Source organism: Acanthopagrus latus, chromosome 11 (genome assembly GCF_904848185.1).
Source record: "Acanthopagrus latus isolate v.2019 chromosome 11, fAcaLat1.1, whole genome shotgun sequence".
Lineage (NCBI taxonomy): Eukaryota > Metazoa > Chordata > Actinopteri > Spariformes > Sparidae > Acanthopagrus > Acanthopagrus latus.
In genome coordinates, this window is record NC_051049.1 from 28,720,788 (window position 1) to 28,735,128 (window position 14,341).

Below are 14,341 nucleotides of genomic sequence, written 5' to 3' on the forward strand. Positions count from 1 at the left end.
TATATTGCTTTTAGTCCAGATTGGATTTTAAATTAATACATATAACGACTTTACTGGGAGACAATCCTCTAGTCTTTACCTCTTTCTCATTTAATCCTTGGCACATTGTCTCTATTTTGTTTGCTGTTTGTCTTTAAGTTTCAGGCTATATTTTACTGCTTTATTTGTCTTAGTATATTCATATATGTATATATGTATTTATGTAGGGTTTTTTTCCCAGTTTGAAGCATGTGTAACATGTGAAAAAATAATATTATTCAAAAAGTGATATCTGGTTAGTAAATGAGCTAACGGTGACAAAAACAAAGGCATATTTCAAGACATATATTCAAAGGCAATGATTATTTTCTACTCTGTTTCTATCAGCTATGTGCTGAGCAGGTTTCGTTAAAGATACCAAAAGAGGAGTTGTGCTGGGGGATACAGGCAGCATAAACATGAGCCCATTCATGTCTAATTTGTATTTATCTGCTGTGGGATTTTGATGTCCAGTTGAAACGTGAGGAGCATTTCCAAAATAATCTCAGGAAACCATTTAAAGGTCAGATTTTATTTATTTATTTATTTTTTCACATCTAACCATGACAGTCGCAGATAATGTGTACTCCACTGATCGTGAAATGGTCATAATCTAATGTTGATGTGCAAGGGCTGAGCAACCAAACGTGAGCACCAGTACATGTATTTTACCACCACATCTGGAGATGTTATGATGGCACTGATCGACAGTTTAGGGAGTTAGATGAAAAAGAAAAATTAAATGCATTCGGTGTTATATTTTAGATCTTTCTTAATGTAATCTGTGAACTATAACCAGAATTCGAAGGGAGCTCCAAAAGGGCCATTCCAAAGTTGGAGGACATTTTACGTCCCACCCATGAAATTTCAAATAATAAATTTACAAAACACAAAATGTTGTTTTGTACCTTTTACTCCTCCAGAGACCAACTCTAAATAAACTGAGAGAAAAAATCATTTGAAAATATTTTTTAAAATACCAAGTAAGTCTGGAGTACCCCCTAATATGCTATTTTTCTCTTGTCCCACACTCTTGTTGACTAAATTGAACTCCAATAAAAACTGTCAAAATTACATTTAAATCTACTTTCTTTTGTAGTGTTTTGTTCATAGGTGTCTCTTGTAGATGGGGAGACATCTTTTTAATAAAACATAATGTTTTATATAAGTATTATTATGCAAGAAACCCGTGTCCCACAACTTGCATGCAACCCTGTTACCTTAAACTTTTTAGCATGGTAAAAGAAGAAGAAAAGGGTAGGCCACTAGAGGTGGATTTCATCGTTCGATGTCGAGATTTAGTTAAGCAATATTACCCTCGAGGGTGTGCTTTAACGTCATTTGAGCACGACAGTGATGCAGTCCGCAAGCAGCACTGAAGTAATACCAACAAAAATAAAATGTATAATCGAAATATATCCATGTTGATGGACAGTTTGCTCTCAAATTTTAAAGGTTTTCGTGAGTGTGCGTCGCGTTTCCATGGAAATACATGGGGTCTGACTAATAACTGAAACAAAATCAGTTACGTCAGTAGACTCATATATGTAATGGAACGTAGTTTACCACTACAGCAGATAATCCAACCCTTAGTAAAGACAAGACTGAACGAGAATAACAGGAGATAAATCAGTGAGGGAACAAGAACAAGCGGTGACTCATGTAATACACAGTTCTCAGCTCATTGTTCTCAAACAAATGTGCTAACGGTCAATGTAACACTGTATTTCATGGCAAATACATAGCTGCAACTCAATGATTATGTGTACTTTTAGACAACATGACAATAAGCAGCTGACAGCTAAAGCCGGCTAGCCAAGAACGAGTGACTGACTGAACGAGAACGACAGGAGCGGAGTCAGTGAAGGAACAAGAACAAGCGGTGAATCATGTAATGCACAGTTCTCAGCTCCTCGTTCTCAAACAATCGTGCCAACGGTCAACATGACACTGTAGTTCATGGTAAATACATAGCTGCAACTTCATGATTATATGTACTTTTAGACAACATGACAGTTAGCAGCTAACAGCTAAAGCCTTCTAGCCAAGAACAAGTGACTGACTGAGCGAGAACACCAGGAGAGGAATCAGTGAAGGAACATGAATGATGAGCTATGAACAAAATGAAATGTTTTTCATGGAAACGGTTGCTATGCTTTCCTGTTTCTCATTGGCTAAAATTCAATGACAGTGACATCATACAAAGCAAATGATTTATCTGATGAACAGGCCCAACAAAATTAAGCCCGACCCGGCCCGAGCCCGTGCACGTTGTGTCCGAGCCCGGCCCAGCCGGCCTGGCCCGATACATTAACTGTTATTATGAGCCCGAGCCCGATTTGAACCCGACATTTTTTATAATATGTGGGCTGTTATAAATGACGTTCTCAACTACAATTCTGTGTTGTTTGAACTACAGAAATCTGTTTAGAATTATCTTAATGAATAATGCAACAAGTGTCGCACTTAATGCACTTGACAAAGCTGACAGCATTTGAAGAGACTCGGACGAGGTCGGGAACAAATATGTTCGGTGTGTTCAGGTGCGTTGGAAGCTTTCGGAACATGCAAAGTCTGAGGAGGTTGGCTGTCGGCCATCTGAGCCATTGGATACTCTGGCGGTGTGCTAGCGAATCAGCGCGGTGTGTGGGAGGGGCGTAATACTGTGTGCACATTGGTTTTCTATGTACTCTGTTCCATCATTTCTTGTTTTCATGTTTTCGAGTACTGGCATGAGACAAGCTGTTCACCGGACTCCTTCAAACATATATACCTTCCCGTACATTTAGGACCTCCTCTGCTTCGCTCCTCTTCACCCCTTCTGCACATTTATTCACAATGGGACTAAGATCTTTTAGCTACTCTGCCCCTCGGTTCTGGAACACACTCCCTCAGGACATCTGGTCTTTAACAACACTGTCAACCTTCAATTCATATCTCAAAACACACCTGTTGAGACTGGCCTTCCCCTCATAATATATCTGATTTTATTATTGCTGTTTTGTCTTCTTTTATCATTTTGTATTGAATTGTTTTACTATTTGTATTCTAATTGTTTTTATTATTGTTGTCGTTCTGTAATTGTTTTTTTTTTAAGGTGACCTTGAAATCCCTGGAAAGTGCCTGTAAATAAAATTAGGGCTGTCAAGCGATTAAAAAAATTAATGTAATTAATTACTGGATTTGTAATTAATTAATCTAATTAATTGCATTTTAATTTCATATCTGCTAAAGGTACCCAAATAAAGAATTTGAATTCTAAGACATTACAAAATTGTATTGCATGACTAATCAATTGAATACACTAAGAAGAGAAGATTTGAAATCCACATTTTTTTTTTTTTTTTTTTGGTGAAGTGCGTTTCATAAATGAAATTTAAAAGAAAATGGTCAAGCACATCCCAGCAAACCAATAAGATAATAATAACATGTCCGGACAAGTTCCTCGGTGCTAGTGCTACCGTGACGTGCCACTGCCAAGTAGCCTACAGGTCATTCAGTGGGCCAAATTTAAAATGCTCGCACACTGAATTGCCACTCAGAATCTCAGAATTAATTGCGTTCATTTTTATAACGCGTTAATTTGCAGTGTAATTAATTAATCTAATTAACACCTTAAACTGACCCCTAAAGAAAATGCATTACTATCTATTATTATTGTGCTCAGTATGCAGCTGTTTTTGTCTGAAATAGTTAAGTTTTGTTTTCATCGAATGTAAAGAGAGTTGCATGCATAAACCTCTCGTCCAGCGCTCTTAACACTAGAGCCGCCCGCTTATTGCATCTCGCGCAAGCGCAGAACGTACATGCTACTGTGGAGCTGGCAGCACGTCAGAGCGGTGTGTTCAATGCAACTTTTCTGCCCAACGGGACAGACAAGAGGCAACAGAGTGGTTGGAGAGTGGTCAGATAAGGCAGTTGGATGTCTGGGCAGTGTGTGGGGGGCCTTAAGAATGAGATCAGGACGTTTTTGCTCAGCTACACTGAAATGTTTTGTGTTTTTTATTTTGTGTGTTATAGCCTCCAAACTCAAACAAAAGTTCACTGTAGGATCACCAGTATCTATTATCAAAGCCCTAACCCTAACCACAGTGGAGCTCCACTCACAACAACAATTTCATTAAAAAAAGACACATGATCAGCGTTATCTTTACAAGGACTGACAACAACAGCAGCAGCAGCTCCGTCCCCCCTGACTGAGAGGAAGCCTTCAGAATGAAAAGTCTGTTTTCTCCTCTCTCATTAGCCCTGACCGAGGTCAGAAATCAGGACAAACATAGAAAATTGATGAGCGCGTAAGCAAAGGCAAAGATAAGATGTTCACTGTCCCCAGTAACCAATACAAGATACTTATAAGGGCTTTCAAGTTTGATCAAAAAACAAATTGAGATGTCGAGGATAAAATCTAAATGTCAAGAATAAAGTTGAAATGTCGAGAATAAAGTCAACTATTCTCTTCTAATTTCAACTATCCAGTTAGGAGAGGGACATGGGAGCAACTGACAGCTATGCGAGCTGCCTGAGCATCAGGTCTCTGACATGACTACATATTTGGTGTGTAATGTAAAAGGTGAGTTTTTTAAGTGAATAATGGCACGCTTAATTTGATATGTGTATCATATCAGTATTGTTAACTTATTACCAACGCAATCCAAGTCATACAACCAGCCACTAAAGGATATGAGGCTAGCTGAAATTGTGAGACTCTATTTTGGTGTTGCTGGAATGCTGTATTCACTCAACTTTACAAACAGAACTGTTTACAGCTATTTCCAGGTTAGTCAGGATGCAAAGCAACTTTCCAACTTTCTCTCTGAGTTGTGGCCACTGTTCCATCAAGGACCACACTGGTTTGAATAAGCCAACTCGCTCCTGATAGTTAGGTTTCCTCTTCCAGTTCCAAAACCCTCGCAGCTAGCATCTGTGCATAAAAGGTAGGGTAAAGTCTGCATAGCCTAGTGTGGGAGCGCTGATTATTAGAAATTATTAGGATTGCCACCACGACATGCACTGGAGACCTTACGGCCACAGCTCCGAACAGCCACGTCAATAATGGAAGTGGAGATCACGGTCCATTCGAGCTCAATGTCCCCAGCCTCCCTCAGGATCTGGTCAAAGCTCTCCCGGAGGTGGGAGTTGAAGACCTCCCTGACAGAGGGTTCCGCCAGACGTTCCCAGCAGACTCTCACAATACGTTTGGGTCTGCCGAGTCAGTCCAGCTTCTTCCCCTGCCAGCGGATCCAACTCACCACCAGGTGGTGATCAGTTGACAGCTCAGCTCCTCTCTTCACCCGAGTGTCCAAGACATATGGTTGGAGGTCAGATGACACGACCACAAAGTCGATCATTGACCTCCGGCCTAGGGTGTCCTGGTGCCACGTGCACTGATGGACACCCTTATGCTTGAACATGGTGTTTGTTATGGACAAACTGTGACTAGCACAGAAGTCCAGTTCCAAAACACCACTGTTGCCTGGAGGGGTGTGATTGGGAGGAACAACCTCCCCGATCTGAGCACGAAAAGACACACACGCGGAACCCAACATGCCATATCTCACCTGCTGCTTCACTGTTCACTCTTTCCCTCAGTGTGGTGGTGAGATGGCACTCAGAAGGTTTTGTGGCTGTTGTTCAACTTTCACTTCCTTGTGTCTACAGTCTCGTGTGTCTAGTCTCATGGGAACTCTGTGCTCTCACAAGGTCCGGCCCTGAGCTGTTCTTTAAGGGACAGCGTCACCTCAGCAAGAAGCAGCTTTTACAGTGACAATGCCAAGTTTATTATGTTATAGACTGAAAATAAACTCTATTAACAATCTGTAGTTCATTTAGCTGCACAATGTTAAGAAATATAGTTGTACAATTGCCATGAACTCCTGTGTGGTTTGATTATTGGTTGTTTAAGGTTATACGGCTTCCATAGACAGCTTGTTACTGTATACAGGAAGTGGAATTTTGTTGTTATTCTATTGTTGGTAATGTCAAGCCAACTCAAGTAGTGAAAGTGTCACGTCGTCCATATGATGTGGTTATAATAGCAAGAAACTTAAGATAAAGATGAGAGTATAAAAAACTAAAGATAACCACTTCAAAGAACTAGTTTTACCTTGTTAAGATACAGTGTTTTATACACTTTTTTGGTTTGATGGTTTCTCATTTTGTTTCACTTCATTAATTTCAGCACTGAACAAACCTGAGATGTGGACAGTTAGAGGTCTGGACTCAGCTTTTATTGAGTTTGATTTAGTTTGATATGTCATATGCTCTGTTGTACTTTATATCTTTAACTGTGAGGAAGAACAAGTATCTTGGACCAGAATATGTCTAAATAAGTCACGTCTGCTACTGACAACATAATCTTCCACATTAAGAAATTGATTTCTTATTATCGCACATAATTTCCCATCCTTCATCAATTACGTCAAATTATTGAAAGATCGCTTTAATGTGTCTGTCTCTGTTCTCTCCGCCCAAGGTAAATTGGAGTCTAATCACACCCACTCGTGTCTCTGTTATGATTTTATATGCACTGAACTACAAATGTCAACATCATGTAACACAAAAGCAAAAACAGGATGGGAAAGGGGGGATAGGAGCCCCACATACTGAGGAAATATGATTGGTACCCCCAACATATCCCTGCAAACACTGTAATTTTAATAATAATTGAACATTTTAAGGATATGTTTGTGTTTCTTTACTGAAAATACCATGTTACAGATCACATGTGGGCCAAAATATATGTAATACATGAATCTGATGAAAGATAGTCACCATCGTCCATCAACAATTACTGTTGTCTGCCATGTTTCAGTGTCATATGACATCAGCTCAGCACCTTGTGTAGTATAACTTTCATAACTCTAATCTTGAGGAAGAGGTTTTTCTGATTATTCCAACAAGTTAGCATTAATATTCATGCACTTTCAAAATAAAGGTGCAAAAAAGACTTAGATTTATGTAACAATCAAGGTTTCACTTTAAATAACTACTACTAAATAAATAAATAACACCATTTAAGATTGGCCTCACATAGGATTTAAACCTTGGTCTCCTAGGTGAATGTCCTGTGACTGACCCATCCATTCACCACCAACATCAACATCTCTATCCGCAAAGACACAACACTGGTGTAGCTAAAACCTGTCTATCACAGTAAACAAACATTTAGATTATTCTGCAGGATAATTGTGCTGTCTGAGTTCTTAATACATGTGAAGTTACCGTGTGGCAGATGCTGTTTTCATACAGCACTGCATGGTAGAAATTTAAAGAGATGTCTGTGACTGCTGTGGGGACATGGAGCCTCAGGGAGTGAATACATGTTCCTCAACATGCCAATATTATTGCTGCAATCACTAACTGCAGCATGATGCATAAAGCAGGAGATTAACAGAAGGCCACCAGTTGTATTGAGGACTTAGAGCCTGTTGGGGATCGATCAGTGGCTTCTCACTAAAAGCCACGTCTCATGGCCCTATAATGGGTAAACATCTCTTTTTCATTGTGATGGATGAGTCAGCTGCAGTCCCAGAGGCAGCTTCACTGTGAGCACAACAGCAGACGGGTGCACAAATTGCCTTGTATATGTATGCATGTCTCAGGCTACACGTAACCAACTTCTTATATCACTTTTGAATTTTTGAATCTCACACCTCTACAGTCATGTGTCAGCCCACTCCCGTCACATGTGTCAGCTGTCTTGGCTGAATCATAAAGAAAAACACAGAAATATGAATCACTCTGGGAGGAGAGTTTGTGAAGATGAAAATGATACGGCTTTAACCTTTCTGCTGCTGAATTATGCAGATGGAACATCGGCCAGATACCCCCTTTGTGAATCCTTCCCATGACAGTCAGGGAGTAATATGCTCATCATGATGGATGTAGATCAGGGTCCCACAGGTGCTGATGACATACAAATCTCAAATCATATCCAAAGATCGCCACATCCACACTGCTGCAAATTAATATTATACTCTGGAGATGCCACAAAAATCTGTGTGAACTGTATATGGCCAGCATGTGTCCTTTAATGACACATTTATGAGCACTAATGCTGTTAAGTAATTAAGAGAGCATATGGCTTTGAAAGTCATAATTCTCACTGGGTGGAGAGGAAGGCAATAAAAGCCTTTCTTCTCATGAAAGAAGGGGAATTTGAATGTTTTCAATGTAGACTCAAAATGAAGATGTCCATAAAAGCTTTAAGACATGTGTGACCTTTAGTGCAAATGGTTTATTAAAAGATGAGAGGCAGAGGAAGAAAAAGACCCATTCATAAATAAGAATAGAAAAAATGAGAGAGTGTGCACTATAATACATTCATAATAACACAACAGAAAAATAAACCACAGTGACTCATACCCCTTGACTCTATAAACTGGATAAAACAGAATGAGATAAACTAATAAAACTTATAGCGTCCACAGAAACAGATGTTAAACTAAACAACACATTTCTTTTTGCATCAAACTCTAAATCAAATAATTAGAGTCTGTGCTGACAACAGGCTCAGCACAAAGATGTCGCCATGATCAAGACTGATGCTATTTGTTCTCCATCTTATTGGATGCTTCCTGACTGCACTCAGCAAGTTAGGATTTATGAGGAGCTGAAATGGATGACAAGGACACAGTGTATAACAGATAATATAATATCAGATACTGGTGGGGATCAGCAGAGGAGAGAGTGCAGTGTATGAGTGTTATTATATGATTGTGCCGACGGATGCTTTTCTTCCCTGGTTTGAATGGCATGAACAGATTCTTATAGTATGGGAACAATCTAAATATTTTATGTATGTATTATGTATCTTGTGATGTGCAAATACATTGATACATTGATTCTCTGGTCTCATTAAACACCTTTCCATGACAAGAATCTATTCGACACTAATTTTATTAATTTGACACACTATTACTGTTTTTCTAGTAATCCCAGAGGTGGTAAGTAATTAAGTACAAATACTTAATACAAATACTGGAATGGGGAGAAAAGACATGTTAGTGTCTCATATCTGCAGAGACTCCAGAAAGCTCTGTGTGGATTTTTTTATTTTATCACTTTGTTGCTGCTTGGGATGCTTTAGCAGCTCAAAATGTGGCCCTTGGAATGAGACACAACAATCAACAAGCTTTCTGGTGTTGTTAGGACCAGCTGAGATAATTCCTACTATAGACTGTGTAGAGAGTGAACACCAGTAACAGGGAATCAGGGTTTTATTCCAGAAAGGGAGCCTAAGAGATGGGCCTTCCATAGATGTGGTATCTAAGGAAGGCAGCAGGCACACCAGTTATCAACTCTCGACTCAGGGAGGTAGTGACGAAAAATAATAATAAAGGACTTTTTTGAGGCCCTGTAATTGGAAGGAGTATAGCAGCTGGGAAAAGAAAAACTATGAATGGCTATTCCAAAACACTGACCCTCGTGGAGGTGTGCATTTATCAGAAATAGAGCTTGGTGTTCATGGCCTGTTGGCCTAGCATTTTGGGGGGTGAGGTGCACAGCCCACCAATCAACATCTTGGCCAAGCACGTGGTAGTCTGGTCAGAGCGATTGATACACTTTGTACAGTTGGTACAATTGTCTCAGAGGTCCCAAGTTCATGCTATGAAGTTGGGTTGGTGTGCACCAGCTTACACCATGAGTGGTTCATCCATTTCCCGCTGTACTACCCAGCAAATAAGGCTGAGGAGGTCGCTCCTACCCCTCAGTGCTGGAACGGATAAGGAAACAACCACCAAGAGCATCATGTTACAGAAAAGACACATGGACAGCTCACTACTGCTGGGAGCATAACCCTGTGACACAGAGGCACACAGGTGGCTCAGAGAGTCCTCTTTCCTAAACCAGAAGGGAATGCTACTATGGTCCTGGGAAAAGAACTGGTGGTCACTGATGGTAGTGCAACGGCTTCCCACATCTGCGTCAATGGGGATGAGAGTACATTGGGCAGCTACGGACTGTCGCCTGTGCGGCTCTCATCTGGCCTCTGCTGGTGAGTCTGCAAGACATATCCAGAGGCCGTATAAAATCAGCCACGTATTGCAGGAAGAGTGCTGGCATTGCATCCCTGTTGCGCACGTCTAGACTATTCTTAAGCCCTGTCTAGATGGCTGCCTTAAGCAAGGTATGGGGGTATCTCGCCTAGAGCATCTGCTCTTGAGATCAATTGCTATGTGAAGTGGCAGACCATAGTTTGCTCAAGGGCGTAAGAACCACATCCTAGGGGCACCAAATCCTCTTCTGAGGAGGAAGCACTCCAGATATGCTCAGGTTCATCTGAAATACTGGAATAATAGAACTGGTTTTGCAATGCGTAAAATCGATGGGCATGAGGCTTCCATCTGCTGGATCAAGACTAAAATGGTGGCTTAGGGTTATGGGGTGATACAGGAGAGGGAAGACTAGTTTGTGAGCCTTAGACAATTCTCTGACCTACCCAAAGCAGATATGGTCCCTGTCTGCAGCCCAGTAACCCCCAAGGAAGTTTTCGGAGTGTTGTCTTGGATGAAGTGCAATACCACTCCTGGTCCCGATGGGGTTAAGTGTAACAACCTCCTGTGATGGTACCCCAAAGATGAGCAGCTCTCGCATCTATTCAATGTAATGGTGTACTGTGGGATGGTGCCCTGTTGCCTGAAGCGTAGTTACCCAAAACATCTGAAGTACATTGGTTGACAGATGTGAACATATAGAGGCCACTACGATCAACCGACTCTGTTGGGGTCTGTGAGGTTCATATCCATCAGAAGGGCTTTGTTAGGTCCCCTGGCTGCTTGGAAAATTTAGCTTTGCTAGATGGGATTCTGCAGACATGCAAGCAGAACAGGACACTGCTTAATGTCATCTTCATCGACTTTGCAATGGATTTTGATACAGGCTCCCATAAATCCACTTATGGAGTTGATGGTCAGTTGCAGGACCTAATCAAAGACTCATACAAAGGCTTTTCCACCCACACAAGATTGAGAGGGGGAAGAAGTGGCCTATAGAATTGCACCTTGGCGTCAAACAGGGTGACCCCATGTCCCTCCTATTCTTTAATCTCGCAATAGACCCCTCATAGCAACTGCTGGATTCAAAGGGCGCTGCCTTATCAACATGTGGAGTGAACATCACATCTGTGGCACAGACAATCTGGTTCTGCTCAGGGATTCCTGGGACGGCATGTCTGGGATTGTTGCGGTGCCAGAGAAGTTCTGTGAAATCTCTGGCCTTTAAGTGAATCCTGGAAAACGTCATGGCTTTTCATTGAGGACAACCTGTCTGCCATAGATTGGGCACAGAAGCATAGAAGAGGCTGTCATGTTGTTTTTTAGTTGAGTCATTTTCTGTCCTATTTTGCAGATGTTTCTACTTGTGTGTCATGTTTTGTGTTAAACTTCTTGTGTTTGTCTTTTTTCCTCCCCTTTTCCTGTTCACCTGTGTTTCATTACTTATTTGATCTGATAAACTTGATCGACATTTTAGTTTGGAGTGCTGTCTGAGGATTAACTCAGCTTTGTTACTGTTCACTGCCACCATTCATCATTCCCAAAACTCAACTGACATTTTCTTTGAAGGCAACTAAGATTAATTTACCCAAAATGTAAATCAAAAAGCCTGCCCACTTACTATTCAAGGTGCCTGACCTGCTTGTGATTCGGTACCGCAGGTCCACTTTGATTTTCTAACAACTCAATGGCTTTTCTTCCTTCGTCTGTTATTTATATTGACTTTATATGCTTTTATTGCCATGCTTAGATTATTGGGATGATAAATTGTTTGATTTCATACTTTGGATTACTTTCAATAAAGCCGGTCACAGCCTTGATCCACGACTCTCCCCTTTTCAACATGCCCCTTGACTGAGGACCTCAGAGAAGGGCTGCTATGAACATCTGTGTCTAAAAAGTGTTTTACCTCAAATTGTGCATGTGTAGTATATATTTGTGTATTTAGATTTATTGATTCCATTGTTGTTGCTGTATGTATATTGTTTGTAGCTATATCTTAATTCTTATTATTAGTTAAGTTTCCTCTTTGTTTAAATAATGTTTTTTTTTATTGATTTAAAAGTATATGATTTATGCTGCATGGTATAAAAGATATAAAAAAGATATTAGTAGGGTGCAATCATTGAATTTGTTGTAATTTTTCAAGCATATACCATTGCTGGTGAAAATCTAGGTGATGTCACTCAGGCAGAAATGGACAAAGTTGTTTGCAGGTTTTATTCATGTTATATTTAGTCTTCCTTCCTCACTCTCTGAGTCTCTCCAAGTCATAGCGACATATGACAAAATGAAATGCACTGTTACACTAAATGCATTTACAGATTCCTTTGGGTTTGTGAAATTTTTTGAACATTTACACCTTCTGGTTGGCAGATCAAAGTATTCCAATATATGTGACAAAAAATAATAATAACACATTGAAATACTACAATCTCAAATAAATTAATATAAAGGAAATGAGAAAGGGGAAGTAAAAATGAAACAAACTAATTAAAATAAATAAAATGATAAAATTGACGAGGTCTACTCACATTTACAGCCCACCAAACATTTCTAATTTCCACAAAAAGTGTAAAATAATATTCCGATGAAATACTACACCTGTGTATCACATTTTAAGTGGGAATACATGTGGGGATGTCCTAATTTATTCCTCATTAGAAAGTGCTTTTTTTTAAAATGACATTTTACAGAAAGTTTTAAAAAGTATTATCTTCAGTTTGAATTGTTTATTTATATAACTTGAATCTCTCATTCATTGTTAAAATTGATATTAAACATCCAAATTTCCAAATAAGTTAAAAAACACAGGTTTTCATGTGGTGTCCAAATGTTTTCACATGACTTTATACGCCTCAGACAGAAAGCATAATGGTATAATACTAATTTAGAAATATCATGTTGACTTGATGTAGTGGAGTGTAGTGGAGTACTTCAAGTATTCTGCTCTCACAAGCACAAAACTCCCCTTTATGTTAACACACATGCAGGAGCTTTACTTTTTTGTTGCATAATGATGAATGTGCTTGAAATTGCTGAGTTTGTTGGATTAAAAGGATGCTTCTTTGTTGAGTTACAGGGCTGTATATTAAGACAAGGCTGCTCCGCTCTTTGTGCCCTCGGGTATATAAAAGAACCTGGCTCATCACAGAGCAGAACACAGCGCAGCACTCCTAACTAGTGTAGAGGTCATCCATAGAGCTGATCACAGCAAGACAGAGGGGAAACACAGTGGACAGGAGGATCAAAAGCATCCAGAGCGAAGACAAATATCCACCGCGGCATCGGCTAAAAAAAGATAAGACAGGATTAGGAGAGCTCACTGTTTAATGTAAAATTGCTTTGTGTGTATTCAGATCACGTGAAACTGTCCTGCATGCGATGTTGGAGTGAACAAGATGAGGTTGGGTTGACACAGAAGCACACTTCAAAGCTGACTAAGTGTGTCTTTTTGTACCATAAATGTAACAGACTCTTCAGAACCCAGCAAGGTTGTGACTGTGATTGTAAGTCTTTGAAATGTGCAAAAAAAAAAAAAAAAACAAGTTCATCCTGCTTGTTTTATCATTCACACCCCTGTTCCATGACAATTAGTGAGGCTACACAAGTTTTTCACATGTGGCTCAACTCGCTAAAAGTTGCCAATTTAAAGGATAACTTCAGTCGATTTCATCGTGCAGCTTTATCGCTTAAGCTACCCTTGACTTGCCAGTACCGAAGACGCGAAAACTTTTGGTGCAACCCTTACAGGGCTCCTTGAACGGAGAGTTCTTTATACTGTATACTTTATACTGAGAACTTTATACTGTGTTTTAAGCATCATTTATACTGTGTTTTAACCACTTTTTTAAAATCATTTTGAGTCATACATGCTACAGTGCTGTGTAGTAAGGTGTCTATTGATGTTGCATAACTTTTGGGGTGAGATCTGGAGCATGTTAAGATGCTTAAAACACAGTATAAAGTTCTGACTCCATGCTGTTAGCCGTCAACTCTCCGTTCAAGGAGCCCTGTAAGGGTTGCACCAAAAGTGTTTGCGTCTTCGGTACTGGCATGCCAAGGGTAGCTTGAGTGATAAAGCTGCATGTTGAAATCGACCAAAGTTCTCCCTTAACCCATTCCCACATCCCGCAGGCAAGGCATCTGAGATTTTTATCTGAAGCGTTTAATTGTATGCAGGGCTTCTGCCGGGTCTTAAAAAGTCTTAAAAAAGTCTAAAATTTTGCTTGATTTTAGGCCTTAAAATGTCTTAAATATGTCCATGTTTTGCATATAGGTCTTAAATTACATTTAGTTAGGTTTTAAATATGTACATTCATTTACCA